The sequence below is a fragment of the Apium graveolens genome, chromosome 7 (assembly GCF_009905375.1).
Source record: "Apium graveolens cultivar Ventura chromosome 7, ASM990537v1, whole genome shotgun sequence".
NCBI classification, from domain to species: domain Eukaryota; kingdom Viridiplantae; phylum Streptophyta; class Magnoliopsida; order Apiales; family Apiaceae; genus Apium; species Apium graveolens.
In genome coordinates, this window is record NC_133653.1 from 87,099,682 (window position 1) to 87,120,074 (window position 20,393).

Here is a 20,393-nt window from a genome sequence, read left to right on the forward strand (position 1 = left end):
GTCATCAATTCCTCAGCGGTCCTCTCTTCATTCTCGTCAGGATCCTCCACGAGATCCTCCTCGGCAACAATTCCTTCTGGGATAACATCCTCAACCGCAACATTCTCAATATGAATCTCATCCGGTCCCTCGTTAGGGTACTTTATCAGATTCACAATTTGATCTCCAACATGTAATAAAACATCCTCATGCTGATGCTCCTGAACCTCAGGGTTCGGTGCCCCGCTGCCCTATACGAGAACGAACTATGTTACTATCACGATATTTATAAGGGTTCCCATAAGGGTTTTAACAGTCAGTACTACGTTAGTAGTCCGACTATGAACTTGGCAAGAGTTCTTATTATCTTAGTGAAATTATTATCTTAACGTCACATCATCTCTGAGGTAACGCTTCGCTCTGATACCATTTCTGTAACACCCCCAAATCCGAGGTCGGGGATCCGGGTTGTCACGAGTTCCATTTCCCTTAATAACACTTAATCTTAATAAACAACCAACTACTACATACTGTGACCCCACAATATACACACACACCACAAGTTATAGTCTCAGAGATGAATACAAAAAAAATACAAGTCACTTTATTCCACAATTATATGCCATTACACCTTAAAAGGGTTTCTGAATAAATTTACATTTCTTTGCCATTATTACAATTCATAAATATACATAAGTCTGGTACATCAAAAGTTGAAAGCCTAGCCTATTGGTAGATCCTACCTCGGCTATAACGGCATCAACGCCTACAGGAAACTGCGGAACATTTCCTAACCGCTTGCGAATCGGGAGCTCGGTCCTGTTCATCTTTTCTATCTGTTGTTGTGTGATGAAGAAGAAAGCAAGGGTGAGCAACAAGCCCACCGAAATAATATGTATAATAATTAACAATATATGAGCATTCTCATAGTACTCATGAAAGTCTTGGTCAAGAAGAAATGAACCAAGTTTGATATCTTAATGCGACGAAGTCGCAAAATATTCAGTATATATACTTATATACTTTTCAAAATCTTGGAAGTCCTCTTCCATGCCTAATATACCCAGAGTTCCAGTTTATAACTGTATAAAAATATCGTTGCAAGGTGATCTCATATATCTAACCTTGTCTCAACGTTTTTGTGAAAATCTTTGTCATGCATAAGATAATCATTAACCAGATATAAGTTTAAAAGATGAAGTTACAAGATACTCCAATATACTTATATCTTTTCCAAATACTACTTGAACTACCATCGTTCAAGTTATAATCAGTTTCAAAAGTTCATCACACTGATGAGACTACAAGACAAGATTTGAATAGATTCAATCTTTGAATATTATTAAAAAATAATGAAGTTACGAGGTACTTCATTAAGTCCCGATATATATATACACTTATATATATATACATTTCATACAATCCTTGAAAACCTCTGTTATGAAAATTATAAACAGAGTTGCAATATCCAATGAATTTGGAAAGGAGAAAACCTTGGCATAAACCTGATATCTTGCTGATCAGGCAAAGATACCAATAAGTAACCTTTTCTACTAGTAGATGGACGAATTCCCCACTGGTCATCACCCTGGTCGCAATAGGACCTTATGCTGGACTGCCACTCAGCCACTTACGCATTTGATGGACTCCCACTGAGCCACTTACACTATCATGGACGCCCACTGAGCCCATGTTGCTTATGCCGACTCAATAGATGGACTTACTTCCCGAACTTTGGGTAAGTAATCAATTCATTTATCAAAACAGCAACCTCGTTGCGAATATAAAATACACCACAGAGCCGGATCCCTCAGGTTTTGAGCGAATATTTAAATCCCCTTCGAAAGGAAGATCTTAAATATAAAAATGAGTTTTGGGATCCGCTCTAACTTTTAAAATCATTTCGAAGACTCGAAACATTTTTAAGAATGTTTGGAGTACGGCTGATTTATTAAAATAAATCAATCCCAATATATTAGAAAATATCTTAATATTATTATTTAAATAATATTCCCAAAAAGGATAATCTCTATAAAAATAATCGAAGTAGAAGTGTTAAAACTCATACTTGAAATGAATATTAAATAACCAAAGATATACTTATACGAAAGTACTATCTTTATTTGAATAATCAAAGATAAGTTTGATTATCGACACCTTATTCTTTAATAAAATAAAGAATATATCTCAGCAAATAATCGGAGTCATAGATCCTCAAATGAATATTCAAATAATATTCATTAAATAATATAAACTGAGTCATAAGCCCTCGAATGAATATTCAAAATAATATTCTTTTAATAAAATAAAAGGAGTCATAAGCCCTCGAATGAATATTCGTAATAATATTCATTAAATAAAATAAAAGTTATCGAATAAACCTTATTCGAATAATAGTTTTGAAAACTATATCAATATATATATATATATATTTAAATATATATATAATATACTCGGGAACATCGACTCCCGGTTTTAGAAAATGTTCACCTTTGGGTCCCCTATACTAAGGGTATAAACAACTACTGCTTATCTCTAGCATAGGTATTATGCAACTAATAAGCATTTGAACCAACAGATATATAAATCAAGAATACGGAACAGGCATGCATATATACCATATCACATGCTACAATATATCGCAAGAATTTGCTAATAACAAATATGCATTTATCACAAGATCATGCATATACACATATACATCACAACAACAGTTATACGGGTAGAAAACTTGCCTGAGCGACTGGGGGTTACAAATGGCTTAGGACGAGTCTGGTAACCTATAAACAACATGTAAGTTGGAATTAAACCAAAGTCACTTGTAAATCTATACTTTAACCAAATTAGACTCTAACGCTCATTTTGCGCTTACTAATTCTCTTAAGTCGCTCGAGTACCCTCGGCTCCACCAGTTTTAATAAATTAACCATTATGGGTTTTAAGGCGATTCTTTCGCGAGTACCTTACCAACTGCCTAATCCACTTAACATAATTGTTTCATACTCCAATTAGTCCTTTAAGGTCTTTAACCTATGTTTCAAAGTAAGGCGAGGGGTAATGGTTCGTTCGCGAAACGTCGTTACTTAAAACGGCCGTTTCTCCCAAACCGTACATCGGAATCAAACGAACCACATATCAAAATGAAGCTCGTAACATGAACTATCTAATCATGGCAATGGTCAAAACCTAGAAGGGAGTTCTCGGGTCCTAATGTTAAGAACAAAACAGCCTAAAGTAAATCGGACATTATGACGGCTATGTTTACGCGATTTCCCAAATTTAAAACACTCCAATTCAACCCACAATCAATCCACAATCACAACCCAATCAAAACTCCATCCATACTACATCATAAAAGCCCCAACAACTCAACATCAACAATTTATACTTATTCTTAAACTTGAATTTAACTACACTTAAGTTCATTAATCAACAATCCAAGAACTACCACTCCAAAAACTTCACAAAATCAACTAATCTCTACATTTACAACTAGCAAACCTCTCATGAATTATAAAAACAAACTAAACCTAATTACTCAAATAAAGTTAGGGTTTGGAGTGGTTATACCTTCCTTGGAGAGTGGAGAATCAAGAGAATGGCTTGGAATCACCCTTAAAGTCCTTATCCAAACTTAATCTAAACAAAACTTCAAGAACAAAAAAATTTAGTTCTTGAAAAACACTATTCACCATCTTCTTCCATGATTTTTAGGAAGAGATTGTGGATGATTTAGGAGCTCAAACTTATAGGATATTCATAACTATGCATAAGGAGTCTTAGATAATTACCTTGTAATTTAACAAAGCTTGGAACTATTATTTTGACTTTCTTGCTTTGGAAAAGAAGAAGAAGCCGAGAGCAAGGTGAAGAAAATGAAATAATCTTTGTGTTTTGGGTGAAATGATTGTTGGTTGGTTGGTTTTAGCTTGATTTTGGTTAATTACCTTTTTAACCATGAACTTTGTGTGGTTTTAAATCAACCACACCTCCTTCCCCCTTATGTCATGCTTATGTCACCTTGTTATGTCATCATCCCTTGCCCTCTTCTCATTGGTTTGATGACATCATCCCCTCTAATCTCTTTGATTAGCTCCTAATTGTTTGCCTAATGACCGCTGATCTGTTATACGGTTCGCTTTACTTTCGTTCTCGTTTCTTGTTTGAGGGATCATACCCGGGATCTTATTACTTGGGTTTCCTTAACCTTTCTCAATACATTATAATCCTCTTATGATCCTCTCTTATAATCCTTTAATTTAAATCCTTTTTATCCTGTTACCTTATACTCAATTCTTTCGATATCTGGTGGATTTTCGGGAAAAATCAAAGCGTTCGGATTTGGATTCTAACGATCTTTACATACACTTATATACCATATAGAGTACTAATAATATCCCAGAAGATCAATAAAAGAACCCCTATATAGTGTGGCATGAAGATTTTTCTTATTCAGCAAAACACTATTCATAAGGGTTTCAAAAATTCCAGAAATTGGGGTTATTACATTATGGAGAGGATAAGAATGATAAAGGAACTATAGATATTAAGCCTGTAGTTGTTAAACAAAAGCTAAAGTTAAAACCTGTTAAGTTTGTAGCTGTAAAGTCTGATACTGAGAAATCAGAAGTTAAGAAGGAATTAACTTCTGACAAACTAAAACAGGAAAAGACAACTGAAGTAAACGCAGGCTTAATGACAAAGAAGCAGCTTAAGTATAAGCTAAAAGAAGTTAAGAATGCAAACAAGGTAAAATCATCTAGGAAAAATAGGAATGGAAAGGAAGGTGTGAATAAAAGCAATGATTATAAACCTGTTCCTGATGCTCCTAGAAAAACATGTCATAACTGTGGAAGTTCTAACCATCTGGCTTCTTTTTGCAGGAAGAATAAGAACATAAACTCCTTACCTTCAAAGTCATGAGTTAAGAGTCAGTCTGTTAGATATAAGCCACAAAATCCTTATTTTCATTGTGGTAGTTTATGGCATTCCATTTATACTTGTAAGGAATATCATAGTTTGTACTATGATTATTATCAAATAAAACCTTCTTTAAAGAAAGTTACCATTGTTCCTTCTAGTGTAAGTTATGATTCATAGTCTGATAGTGTAAATTCTGATAAGAAAAATGTTAATATAAACTCTGATGCTAAATCTGCTATAAATGTTAACAGACTTAATAAGGCCAAAGGATCCAAGCATGTCTGGGTCCTTAAAACTAATCATTAGTGGTCTTTGTGATTGCAGGGCAACAGGAAAAACATCCTAGTTCTGGACAGTGGATGTTCAGGACATATGACTGGAAATAAAACCCTGCTATCAGACTTTGTGGAGAAGGCTGGCCCAAGTGTTTCTTATGGAGATGGCAATATTGGAAAAACATTGGGATATGGCAATATCAATCTTGGGAATGTCATCATTAAGGAAGTAGCTCTGGTCTCAGGACTTAAACACAATCTGCTGAGTGTTAGTCAAGTCTGTGACAGAGGTTATCATGTGGATTTCTTTGAAGAACACTGTGAAGTTGTAAGTAAATCTACAGGAAAAGTTGTTCTGAAAGGATACAGGCGTGGTAACATCTATGAAGCCAAGCTTTCAACAAGTACTGATGGTTCTGCAATATGTCTGATGAGTAGAGCATCAATTGAAGAAAGCTGGAATTGGCACAAGAAACTCTCTCATTTAAATTTCAACAATATAAATAAACTAGTCAAGAAAGATCTTGTGAGAGGACTGCCAAAGTCAGTATTTGCTCCTGATGGTCTTTTTGATTCTTGTCAGAAGGCTAAACAAAGGAAATCCTCATTCAAGAGCAAGACCGAATCATCAATTATTGAGCCTTATCACCTTCTACATGTTGATCTATTTGGTCCAGTAAATGTCATGTCTATTGCAAAGAAGAAATATGCTATGGTCATAGTGGATGAGTTCACCAGATACACATGGGTGTATTTCTTACACACAAAAAGTGAAACTACATCTATCTTGATTGATCATGTCAGGTAACTGGATAAATTGGTCAAACATTCTGTGAAAATAATAAGGAGTGATAATGGTATTGAGTTCAAGAATTTGATAATGGAAGAGTTCTGCAAAAACCATGGAATCAAGCAGGAATTCTCTGCTCCTGGAACTCCACAGCAAAATGGAGTAGTTGAAAGAAAGAATAGAACTCTTATTGAAGCTGCACGAACAATGCTTGATGAAGCAAAGCTTCCAACCTATTTCTGGGCTGAAGCTGTGCAGACTGCTTGTTTTACTTAGAATGCAACACTAATTAACAAGCATGGAAAGACACCATATGAGATGGTGAAGAAAAAGAAGCCAAATCTGAAGTATTTTCACGTGTTTGGATGCAAGTGTTTTGTTCTTAAGACTCATCCTGAATAGCTATCCAAATTTGATCTAAAAGCTGATGAAGGAATCTTTGTTGGATATCCACTTTCTACAAAAGCCTTCAGAGTCTATAACTTGAGAACAAGAGTGGTCATGGAATCTATCAATGTCCCTTTTGATGATAGAAAGATTACTGGACTTGAAGATTTCAATGATCATGAGCAGCTGAGATTTGAAAATGAAGACTTAAATTCTGATACTGAAAATCCTGACAGTCTAAATCCTGATACTGCAAACTCTGATGGATTAAACTTTGATGTTATTGAAACTGTGGTGACTACGCCAAAGGAAGATGCACCTATGCAGGGGGAGCATATTCAAGATACAATCACTTCTCAAGAAGCATCAGAACATACATTTGGCTCTTCAAGTTCTGATTCATCAAGTTCTGATAAGCCAAGATCTGATAGTTCTGAAAATCTAAATTTTGAAGGATCCAAGTCAGAGAGCATAGTGCATCAGACTTTATGATCAGTATTTACAGAAATTACTCTCTTTGTGTATTCTGTGCTTAATTGAAAAATTGCTTAAGTACTGCTTGTTATCTGATGTGAATTTCTAAACTCTGATAATGATATGTCTGTTTATGTGACTATTCAATCCTATGAGGATACCTATACTAGATGCTGACCTAGTAGTCTTCAATATACTAGAGATCCCATATTAGAAGTAATTATTTATGTGGAAATCTATTGACACAAGTAAATTCTGATATTTGAGCTTAGTTGAGTTTACTTCGTCTATCTTATTACTAAGTCAAAAACTAGAATAATGCTTCTCATCTGTTAAGTTCTGATGCTAGTAAATCTATTGAATGTACTAAGTGCTAATAAACTTCTCTTATCAAAAGCAAAGGAAAAAGAAAAAGAAATAAAAATCAGGTACTCCTTTGAGATCTAGAGTAAAAATGTGGAAGGGACGACCCAAGTGCATTGCTGTTATTAAGTAATATGCATCAGAAAAGCAAATAAATATTTTTCTTGGTGACTTTTCACACTCTATGATTACTGGAGAAATACTCTGATAATAGCATAAATTCTGATAAGCAATCATGACTCACTTACACTGAGAAGCCACTGCAAAATGGAATTTAAAAAGATGCACAAAATTAGCACAAGACAGTTGAGGTGGACTCATGCATGAACTCATTCAATAGTAGGCTTCAGAATAATGACAGATTTTAAGTAAAGTTTTAGTTATGCCTTATTTCTAAGATGTACTGAAGTGAATCAGACTTTACTCTTTGTCTGATATTTAGCTTAATGCACACACTAACACTCCATATGAATGATGAAAATTTCAGTGGTGATCCATGTTGTTGTAGATGAACAGTTTATGTGTCAGATTGCATAAATTCTGAGGACAGGTTCTGTTGAACGTTCTGATGATTAAGTTCTGAAGAATCGATATCAGAATTTGGGTGAAGAATTACGGAGATAGGCATTCATTTTTCGAGTTCAGAAATCATGTTATGATGACTGTTAAGTTCTGATATAAGTCTATGTTCTGATATTAAATTTTGATCCTTTACTTGACTTATTTGTGGTTACAATTTGAAACAGTCTCCTTTTCAATCAGAATATGTTTGGGTAGAATATTAACAGTCAATCTAATAAGGGATAGTAGAACACGTACATGCACAGTAATTTTTACTTGTTTCTTGTGCGCATTAAACCCTGTCTTACACTTCCAATGACTATTTTTCGTCTTCCCAGTCTAGGGAGACGGGGTAAAATTATTTCTACTTGTCCGCATTAAATTATCCATGCGTCTCCTGGCATTCTATTACCTATATAAACAAACACCTCCTTCCAGCTAAACATTATTCCCTTCCTCAAACACTTACTCTCTTTTCCCTCATATACACAACATCATGGTTAACTACAATATGTTTTTAAACTATGAGACCTTCAACATGGAGTTAAGCCGTGAGGGATGGCAGCAGGAATGGCACGTGACTGTCATTCCTGATGAGATTTGGGACTCGGTTCCCCAGGAGGTTCTCAACACCTCCTGTTCTTTTACATGGACTACCATCGCCATCTGGAGCTATTGGAGGAGGAAAGGCTGGAAGCTCTCCACCAGCAAGAGCGAATCATCAGACTCGCTATTCTTTTTGTAGAGAGTAGGAAGAAGAAATAACTTATTTTCTTCTTCCTATTTTTCTTCATCGTCAGCTTTGCCCTGCTTCTTGAGCTAGGACTAAGGTTGTTGATGTTAGGATTAGAAGCTTAGGATAGTCTTGTAATTCTCTGATGTAATTTCAATTTCATGAATGTATTCTCTTGATATATTAATGAAATTTCTTATTTTTGCAAGATTCTGTCTCTGAGATGCTTGCACATTTACTGCACTATTAAATCCTGATATATCCATGTTCTGATGATCATTTTAATCATTGATTTAAATTAAGTTCTGACTTTAAAATATCAGTACTTGTTTCCTTGATTTATTTTGGTCATTCTCACACTTGAAATTTATTTTCAGAATATTGGTTTTGCAGTGAAAATAATTGAATAAGTGGGAACAGTTTAAATTTTGAATTAAAACTGACTTACCTCAAATGGGATTACTGGGTAAGTGGAACGGTTTTTCCTTGAAAACCTGCATGTGATAAGTCATGATTACTGTTTTCCTGTGTGCATTAACTATTCATTATTGCTGCATGTCTGACAGGTGTCCAACGGTTATATTTTTTTACCAAGAATAAGTAAGAGAGAGAGAAGATTATACAATCTTTTATTTACTTTTATACTTTATCTCTCTTTCTTTGCTTTTACTCTCTCTCATCTCCTGACGTTGGTTTTTCATACAGACATTTTATCAAACACCTAACAGGCACTCTTAATTTTCGATTTTTCTCATGGCACCTAAGGATTTGATCATTGATGGAGCTAAGTTCGTTCCAAATAACTATGCTGCAATTCTCGATCATGATGAAGCTCCGTCTGAGTTGCATTTTGTGCAAGATCTTCTTGCACACAGTGAAATTGGGTATGCATTGACCCAGCCTTCAGTCTTTTCAAGCCAACAAGTTCTGACATTTTGGCGGACTAGGCAGTTTGATAATGGTGGTGCAACTGGTACTCCCAGTATTGTTTTTGAAGTGGATGATTCTGAACATGTGGTAACTCCTGGTACAATTCGCAAGGCCTTACATTTACCAGAAGGCTTTTTCAACACCGGAGGAATCAGCTCTACAAGAGTTAATGGACAGTTTGGGGTATGAAAGGAGTTTGGCTAAGCTTGGACAGTTGAAACGGGCACATATCAGGAAGGAATGGAATTTCTTCTTCGACGGCATTACTAAAGCCTTCGGGAATAAGTGTTCCAACTTTGATGTCATTCCAATAATGAGTCAGCACATCGGGTATACAATTATTAACCAAACTCATTTTGATTTTGCAAGTGTTGTGATAGGTTTTATTGGGGATAGGATGACAGAGGATAGGAATGTTGTTTACTTTGCTAGATTCTGTCAGCTTATATATAATTTTTATTGTGCTGATGAACCCCAACCTACTACTGACTTATATCCACCTTTTAAACTTGCAAAACGAGCCTTTAATGACTTGGTAAATGCTGATCTTAAGAAAAAGGTGGTTAGACCTTTACAGATTCCTCAGTCTGTAAAACAGATCTTGGTAAATGCTGATCTTGAAACCTATAGATCTGTTTATCCTAATGTATAACCCACCACCACATCCCAAAAACCACAGCAACCATCAGAACATACCACTCATACATCTATACCTCAACCCTCCCTCAGAACATATCTCAAATCATATCTCACAACTTCACAGACAGCTCAACCTTCATCCTCAGCACCTACTGTGAAGCTTTCATCTTCCAAGACCAAGAGGACAAAGACTGTTCCTCAAACACCACAGAAGAGAAAGAGGATTGTTCTGAGAGATGAGTCTGATAGTGAGGAACAGGTTTCTGCATCAGAACCTGTTGTTAAAGAAGCTGAGAAAGTTCCTTCTCAGAAGGATTCTGGAATTGGGGGATCTAAGCTTCTCAAAAGGCTTAGGAGAATGACTTCTTCTGAACCTCCCAAGGAATCCCCACCTTCAAAGAGATACAAGAAACAGAGAGCTAAAAGGCTAGTTTCAGATGATGAGGAAGCAGCAGCTAAGGAAGGAGATCAGGAATCTCTGATCTCACAAGAACCAGAATTTGCTGAAGCTACTGCTTCTCCATTGACTCCAACTCATGAAGCTGCTACAGAAAAGGCCAACACACCATCTGTGTCTCCTGTACATAAGACTATATCTCCTGTCAACCCAGGCACAAGTGCTGAAATTGATATTCAGAACCTGGTTGTGTCTGAGGTACTCTACTTAGAAGCTCCAACATCAATTCATCCATCAACAACACTTGTTACTGATGCTGCTCAAACTCCAGAATTATCTACTATACCTTCTCTGTATCTAGATGTTGATGATCAGAATATAGGTGAGCATCAGGATATGGTTGTTGATCAGAATTTGGAACCAGATCAGCACTTAGAGGATGATGCTGAAGCCTCAATTGCTTCTCATACTGTTGTTCTATCAGAAGATGTTGATTCTGTTAGTTCTGATGCTTCAAATGCTGACCCTACTGGTGTTACTGCTATGAATGCAGATGCTGATGCAGCTGGTCCTTCAGGACATGCACCTCAGCAAACTGTTCACAAAAGTGAGTTAGTCAAGAAGTTTACTCGAAGAGAAGCACCAGTGCCTTGGAGTGAAACTCCTCGAGGACGGGAGTGGACTAAGGAATGGAACTCAGTTACCTTTGTTCCATCTGAAAAGATTCTTGCTGAGCACTTGGCAAAAGCTGATGAAATGTTAATTAATGATGATTTCAAGACACAGCTTCGAGTCACTGCATTGAGTACTAGACATCTGCAAGGTCTCCATTCAACAACTCATGCAGAGTTACGTCAAGTTAAGGAAGAATTGCTCAAGCAAGATATGACTAGGAAACTTGATAAGAAAAAATTCTTCCAACCTACCTTTGACAGAGTTGCTTACATTGAGAAGACCCAAGAGAAGCAAAAGTCTCAGATTGATGATATTTTGAAAAATCAAGCTTCTCAGCAATCTCAACTCGATGAAATCCAAGCCTCAGTGGAATTGCTTGTCTCTCTTATGTTACCTGCTGATGCCAAAAAGGGGGAGAAAGTAATTAAGTCCAAATGCAAAACTGATAAGACACTGAAGGGGAAGGATGATGAAAAAGATGACCATGGAAACTCTGGAATGGGTGGAGGTCATGGTCAAGGTAGAAGTTTCTCATCAAGAGGAGCTGGAATTACAAGTCACAGGACAAGTTCTGATGCTGGAAAAAGAATTACTTCTGCTACTGGTAAAAGGATAAGTTCTGATGAACTTTTGGATCTTAATGAAGAAATGTCAAGACAGTTATTTCTTAAGGAAAATCCAGGAATGGACTTGGAGAGTCTGATGGAAGAAGAAGCTAGACTTAAATCAGAAAAAGTCAAATCTAAATCTGAAGCTTCTGGCAAAAAGAAACTTCCAAAGCTCAAAGGCATTGTGATAAAAGAAAGGACAAATCCTGAAGCAACCAAAGCTAAATCACAACTGCAGATAGATCCAAGGTCCAAGGGAAAAGAGAAAGTTGGTGAACCTATCAAGGTTTATGTGCCTCCTGTGAATGAAGAAATTACTGATGAAGATGCTGATCTTGCTCTGACTTCAAGAAAAGTTTCTAAGACAACCTCTGACATGGCTCAAGTTTTTCAGAGTCAAGAGATAGTTAGTTCTGATATCTCAAAGAAGCAAGTAACCTCTGACATAGCTCAAGTTAACTTGATATCAGAAGATAAATCAAAGGAAACCTCTGACAGTGCTCATGTTAAACCTTCGAAGATACTCCTACCAGGATTCACCAAAGCCAAACAGACTCAACCTTTGAAGACTATTGTAAGTGGTTTTGAAGCAAGAGTAGTTACTGGAAAGGAAGCAAGAGATAAAACCGGATTGGGAAGTGCTGATGAAAGAAGAGTACAGAACACAACCAATGATCCAACTTCCTTAAGTGAACAAGGTATTGGAGCAACTCCTGAGAGATTGAATCAACTAGAATCTGTACAAATGGTTTACCATACCTACTTGAAAGAACACATCTTATTGTACTTCATGACAGATGGTAGGGTTTATCATATAAGGGAAAATGCCATTCCACTGAAGTACTTTGAAGAACTGGAACATGTACTATTCTTACTTCAAGTGAATGACAAAATAACAGAAAGTGCTGCAAACTATTTGAAGAATCAGATTCAGAGACAGAAAAGGCTTTATTCTGTTAAGTCTGACAGCACATATCTTCCAAAGTACAGAGATCACAAGGGTGATATTGTTGAGATGAGGCCCAACTCTGCTAAGATTATAACTACCTTTCTGGGCTACAAGGTTGTGGAATTCAATCTTGAGTCTGACAAGGCATATTTGATCAGACTGGATCAGGACATAAAGAAAGCTAAAATTAATGATCTCAGGGCTGCAATCTTTCAAACTGGTGAAGATTATGCAGAACTTAAAGATGCTAAAAGGAGGATGATTGATGAACTTAGATATGCTGAGAGATGTTTGTTGAAGAACTATCTCAGAACAACTCCTGATATCAGAGAGATCAGAAGATGAAGCCAAGTCAAGATCTACAACTACTTAAATTCTGATATGAATACAGACTGAAGTTGTTATCAGAAGTTAAAGATTGGTAAAGCTTTAAGGAATGTAAGTTGTAGTTATCTAGTCAAATTCTCATGCAATTGTACTTAATGTTTTTGACATCATCAAATATCTGTTAAACTTGTATATTATGCTAATTTACAAGTTAGGGGAGATTGTTAGATATATTTGATAATGTCATGACTAATGTGATTTATGTTTAGTTTACAGATCTTACTTAAACAGGACAAATCAGTACTTAACTGAAATCAGCACTTATACTGAAGTTAGAACTTAAGTCATCAGTACTTAAGGTTCAGAAGATATTTATCAGAAGATAATATCAGGACTTAAAGGAAACGTTCAGATCAGGAAGGCAGCTGATTTACAGGAAGAGAAGATCGAGACAAACATAAGAAGAGATATGCATGAAGAAGGAATTCTATGAATAATAGAATACTTGGAAGAAAAGATATTTGATTGATATATTTTAGGAAGCAGAATTATATTCCATATCAATTAGCGATTATCTTGTAACTGTGTAGTATATAAACACAGACATAGGGTTTACACTAGAAGTGTTATCACAATCGAGAAGACTATTCATTTGTAACCCTAGCAGCTCTCGTGATATTTGTTCATCATTGAGAGAGGACAGTTCCATACTGTAACAGAGTTTATTGTTTTGAATAAAATTTGTTTTCTGTTACTTGAGTTATTAAAGTTCAATTTGATTGTGCTATACACTGTATTCACCCCCCTCTACAGTGTGTGTGTGACCTAATATAATCACTCTAAATCTAATATTATGTCAAATAAAGAGGAAAAAATTGGTTTTCAGACTGGATCATATTACACTTTTCAGGACTTTGAGAAAGTTGCATCTAACTTTAAAGAGTCTTATTTTGGGATCAGGGATGCAACAGTGGAAGAAATTGCGGATCAGACTCAGAGTCCCGATGAACAAAAGAAGAGATTGGAACCTTCAATCGAAGATATTGAAGGTGAATATTTTCGAATTATTGAGAAACCAGCGGATGAAGTTAAAGTATGTGCAACTCATATTTTAGTACTTTTTCTTGTATTATTTTAATACCTTTACACATTACATGACGGTGCTCCTTTAATATCTTAGGTATACTATGGAGCTGACCTAGAAACTGCAGCATTTGGGAGTGGTTTCCCGAGAAAATAAGATCCCCGTGAATTTTCAGGTTGGAATTTGAATAACTTTCCTCGTCTCCCAGGTTCTATTCTTTCTTCCGAAGAATGTGACATCTCCGGGATTATGATGCCATGGCTTTATGTTGGAATGTGTTTTTCATCATTATAGAAATCATAATTTCTTATATTCTTATTCAATAAGAATGATGCCTTTATATAGGCTTTCTACAGACAAGAGAATATTTGGTAATAAGTGTCAAATATTCAGTAATAACTACCTACGATTCTGTATAACTAAGTCAGCCTATAATTAATCTAACTATATCAATTATACATCTTGATTCCCCGTTTATGGGGAACTGAATATGAACGGAATATTATAGATTGTATCTTCAACACCCTCCGTCAAGCTGGTGCTTAGAGATTCCACATGCCCAGCTTGCAAACTAATTCATTAAAACTGTGTGTTGGCAAACCCTTCATCAATATATCAGCCTACTGTAATCTGCTCGGAATATACACAACACATAATTCTTTTTCTTCGATCTTTTCTTTGATGAAGCATCTATCTATTTCAACGTGCTTCATTCTGTCATGATGAACCAGATTATGTGCCATGTTAATTGCTGATTTGTTGTCACAGAACAATCTCAGTGGCTCAGTTCTTCGCATTTTTAACTCCGTAAGTAAGCGTTTAATCCAAATCAACTCGCATATACCTTGAGCAAGAGCTCTAAGTTCTGCTTCAGCACTGCTACGAGCTACGACTGATTATTTCTTACTCCTCCAAGTGACTAGGTTACCCCAGACCTAAATGTAATACCCAGTTATCGATTTTCTATCTTCAACTGATCCTGCCCAGTCCGCATCTGTAAAGGCTTCAACACTACGATCTGCATTCTTTTTAAACAATAATCCATTCCCTGGTGTTTTCTTGAGATACCACAAAATTCTATATACAGCTTCTTGGTGTCTTTCCAGAGGATCATGCATGTATTGACTAACCAGGCTTACGGCAAATGCAATGTCGGACCTTGTATGAGATAGGTAGATCAATTTTCCCACCAGCCGTTGGTACATTCCTTTGTCAACTGGATTTCCATTTTTTTACTTGTTTAAACGTGCTTTTAGGTTCAACAGGTGTTGCCGCAGGTTTACATCCACTCATTCCAGTTTCTTTGAGAAGATTGAGAATATATTTTCTTTGAGATATCACAATTCCTTGTTTTGTTCTTGCAACTTCCATTCCTAGAAAATACTTCATTGGACCAAGATCCTTTACTTCAAAATCCTGGGCTAACATATCTTTAAGGTTTCCATGCTCTATATGATCATCACCTGTTATTATCATGTCATCAACATAGGCAATGAGGATGCTTATCTTACCCTCACTTGAGTGTTTGAAGAATAAGATGTGATCTGATTGAGCCTGTTTATATTTGTGCCTTTGCATCACTTGTTTAAACCTTTTAAACCATACCAAAGGAGATTGTTTTAAACCATAGATAGAATTTTTCAGGAGGCAAACATTTCCTGTTCCATATCCTTTTTCAAAACCTGGAGGAATTTTCATGAAAATTTCTCTTCCAAATATCTGTTAAGAAAAGCATTCTTAACATCTAGTTGTTGTAAGGGCCAGTCAAGATTGGCTGCAATGGATAATAGAACTCTCACCATGTTTAATTTTGCAACTGGGGTAAATGTCTCATTGTAGTCCACACCATACTTTTGAGTGAACCCTTTCGCAACCAGCCTTGCTTTATATCGGTCTATTGTTCCGTCAGCTTTATGTTTCACCGTAAATACCCATTTGCATCCTACCACATGTTTGTTCATAGGTTGCTTGACTATAGACCATGTGTTGTTAGCTTTTAGTGCCCTGATTTCTTCATACACTGCTTTCCTCCATTCTTTGTGTGATAGAGCTTCAGAAATATTTTTTGGAATTACTACTTGATCAACTTTGGCCAGGAAAGATCTATAGTAGGGGGCTAATCTGCTGTAGCAGACATATTTGGATATTGGATGTTGAGTACAAGTTCGAACACCTTTTCGTTTTGCAATTGGTAGCTCAAGCTCATGCCCATTTGTACTTAAAGGCTCATTAATTGGAAAATCATATGCAATAGGGACAAGAGAGTGATCACTTACATTGGGATTAGTCTCTAGGTTAGACTCATGAGATGTTGGAGTAGCAGTTGACTGTATTACTTTATGATTATTTCGTCGCCGAGAGTAAACTAAGATTTCCTTATTTAGACAACTGAGACGGTGGTAGTTGTTCAACAAGACTTGTATCATTTTCTAAGATATTAGGAATAACTTTAGGAAGACAAGTATTCCAACTAGAAACATCACTGACATTACCTCCCTGAAGTGAATAGTTGGGATAAAAAGGTTGTTCTTCATTGAATGTAACATCAAATATGACATACATAGGACGAGTAGGAGGATGATAGCACTTGTACCCCTTTTTTGTAGTACTATAACCCAAAAAAATCATTTCAGGACTCGGGGATCAAATTTGGATTGATTTGGACCAAGTGAATGAACATAAGAAGTACATCTAAATGTTTTTAGTGGAAGCTGAGAAATAAGTTATGTATTTGGATATGTTTTAAGAAGTATGGAGAGTGGAGTATGATATTTTAGCACTCGAGATGGCATTCGATTGATAAGGTATGTAGCAGTAAGGATAGCCTCGCCCCAAAAAAAAATTGGAACAGAAGTTGTGAACAAGAGGGCTCTAGCAGTTTCCAATATGTGTATATTTTTGCGTTCAGCAATCCCATTTTGTTGCGGTGTACCCGTACAAGAGCTTTTATGATTGATTCCTTGAGAGAGAAGATATTCACCTAGAATGGAGTTGAAATACTCCGTTCCATTGTCTGTGTGCAATATTTGAAGATTTTCTTTGAATTGGTTTTTTATCATAGAATGAAATTTTTTGAATGTCAAGGCAACATCAGATTTGTTTTTAAGAAAATATACCCAACTAACACGTGTGTGATCATCAATAAATGTAATAAACCATCTTGTATTTGAAGTGTTTGTTATTCTAGATGGTCCCCGGGTGTCACTATGAATTAGAGTAAAGGGCTGAGTTGATTTGTAAGGAATAGAACGGAAAATAGCACGAGTATGTTTAGCCAATTGACAAATTTCACATTTAAACATGCTCAAGTTTTTATTCAGAAACAACTTGGGAAACAGATACTTTAAATATGGAAAACTCGGGTGGCCTAGTCTATAATGCCATCGCATAATATCATTATTACCAAAAGAAACACAACTAGAAACAAAAGCATTATTCACTTGAGCATGAGGAGAAGTATCAAAGTAATACAGCCCACTACATGCCTTCGCATTCCCAATCGTCTTCCCCGATGACATATCCTGAAAAGTACAATAAAGTGGTGAGAAAGAGGCAAAGCACTTTTGGTCTTGAGTTATTTTACTAACAGAAAGAAGATTACATGATAGATTAGGGACATGAAGAACATCTTTAAGGATGATGGAAGGTGACAAAAATATAGTTCCTTTACCAGCAACAGAAGAAAGTGAACCATCTGCCACTTTAATTTTTTGGTAAGGTATATACGTGATAAACTTATCTGATTGACCAGTCATGTAGTCTGAAGCACCTGAATCCACTATCCAATGAGAGTTTTGAACAGTGAGGGCAGTAGAAATACCTTGCTTTTCAGGATTAGAAAATTCTGGTGTAGCTGATGGAGTGGAAGAAGGATTGAGCAGTTGACGGAGTTGCTTTATTTGAGCTTCAGATAAGGAATAAGACTCGGTTGAGGAGGCAGCAGCAGTGAAAGCTCGATTCCTGGACGATTTCCTGGACGAGGCTGGTTAGGTGTAGGAGGCTTCCGTTCAGTAGAAGGCTGGTTAAAAGAGTGATGTTTCCAGTCACTTGGCTTACCATGGATTACCCAACATGTTTCTTTACTGTGACCAACTTTGTTGCAGTGGGTACACCAAGGTCGTTCTCGATGAATATTTGAACGATGAGCAGCAAGAGCAGATTGATTAGCAGCAAGAGCAGATTAATCTGTATCAACTACAATTGGAGATCCCAACATGACTCTTTTGCGGCTCTCCTCTCGACGGACTTCAACAAATGCTTGTCGAACAGATGGAAGGGGATTCTTTCCTAACAAACGACCACGAACTTCATCAAGTTCACGGTTAAGGCCATGAAGAAAATAGAAAAGTCTCTCATGATCAAGCATTTTTTGATAATAAGAAGCATCATCAGAACATTTCCATTCAGGATTATAAAACATATCAATTTTGTGCCACAAGTTATAAAAAGTGTTATAGTATTGTGTCACCATAAGAGAATTTTGACGCTGGTCTCTAAGTTTTGATTTGAGTTCAAAAACTTGGGCCGAGTTCTCCAAATCAGAGTATGCTTCCTAAACGGTTTCCCATATTTCTTTGGCAGTAGAAAGAAATAAGTACGTCTTACCAATATCTACCTCCATTGAGTTGATTAACCAGGCCATAATCAGAGAGTTTTCAGCTTCCTACTTGGAATAGGATGGGTCACTAAAATTTGGAGCTACAATAGATCCAGTCAAATAGCCCAAACGTCCTCTACCCCGAAGGACATCTTGACAGATTGTGACCATTGAAGAAAATTCTGGCCATTTAGTTTGTGAATAGTTATTTGAAGAGAGTTTTGATTGTCAAAAGCCATATGAGAAGCATCAGAAGTATTTTGAGGGATAGATGCATCTGCTGAATTGTTTTTAGAGACTGTGGAATCTGAAGTATTATCTAGAGAGCCTTCCATGAATATAACTAGGCTGTGAGCGATAAGGGTTTTCAGAATTCTTAGGTAAAGCTCTGATACCATGTAGAAATCAGAATTTCTTATATTCTTATTTAATAAGAATGATGCCTTTATATAGGCTTTCTACAGACAAGAGAATATACAATAATAACTACCTACGATTCTGTATAACTAAGTCAGCCTATAATTAATCTAACTATATCAATTATACAACTTGATTCCCCATTTATAGGGAACTGAATATGAACAGAATATTATAGATTGTATCTTCAACAATCATTTTGCTGGGTAATTATCTTAACTCTAAACAATTTATCTTCTCGTCAAGAAACAAAAATGGACTCTGGCTGTTAGAAATTGATATGTATAAGTTTCTTTGAAGTAGTAAATGTACTTGAATGGCATAAAAGTGAAAGATAACATCATCAGGAGAATGTGTCAATAGTTCCAAAAGTTGGCTAGTATACAAATGATAAGTACATATGTTGTTGTTGTAGCCTAAGCTACCCAAACTCGGCTTTTCAGTACGGATACAGATATGGTTTTAAGTGTCAGATTCTTAATGGCTTAAATCTCAAAATAGTCACTAAACTCAGGGTCATATATCAAAAAAATCATTCTAGTTATCAGGGACTCGATTGCACCACTCTAGTTGAGAGTAATGACCGCCCCGTTAAATTTTAAATGTTGACCTAACGGAAAGCTATTGACTTTGACATGCATATTTGATTTAATTAAATAAGGAGTAGGTGGCACGTGACTAGATAAATATGGAATTTATCATTTATCTAAATAACAGTTGAAACCCATTTAAGACATATATTAGATACATACACACGATACATATAAGAGATACACACAAACCCATATTAACAGATTATGTTCTGAAAAGATAATCATACTGTATATATATGTTGGGATGAATATGATATGGGATCATTAAAGGAGAATGCCATGATGTATGTGCAAATATTAGCAGCATTTCTCAAACTGAACAAGACAAGCAGGTGGCTGCTCAGGTGGCATTTCTCAACTTTACAGCACAAGGTAATCTTAGGACATCTCCATGACACCAGGAGACACCTTGTCTTCAGACGATGAAACACGCATCTTTTCAACAAATTCTCCGAGAGTCTGGGCTTGTTCATCTACAAATAGTTGTGTAGTATGATAATAAACCTTCACATACCATGGGACAACTTGAAAGATATAAACCCGCAACCCACATCTTTCTTCATTTACATCATCAGTTTGGATAATACATTTCCGTCCACTAGATTCCAAGGAGATAGCTATAGCTCCCCTCACATTCCCACTTCCTGTTAGAAACCTGCTAGCAGATAATGGTGCCTTTGGAGATGACCAAA

The 20,393-nt window shown here is 36.2% G+C and overlaps 1 pseudogene; it reads left to right on the forward strand.

Annotated features, from left to right (window-relative positions):
* Positions 1-20,393, forward strand: part of LOC141673839 (lysine-specific demethylase JMJ18-like) — a 37,142-nt pseudogene that overhangs the window by 12,887 nt on the left and 3,862 nt on the right.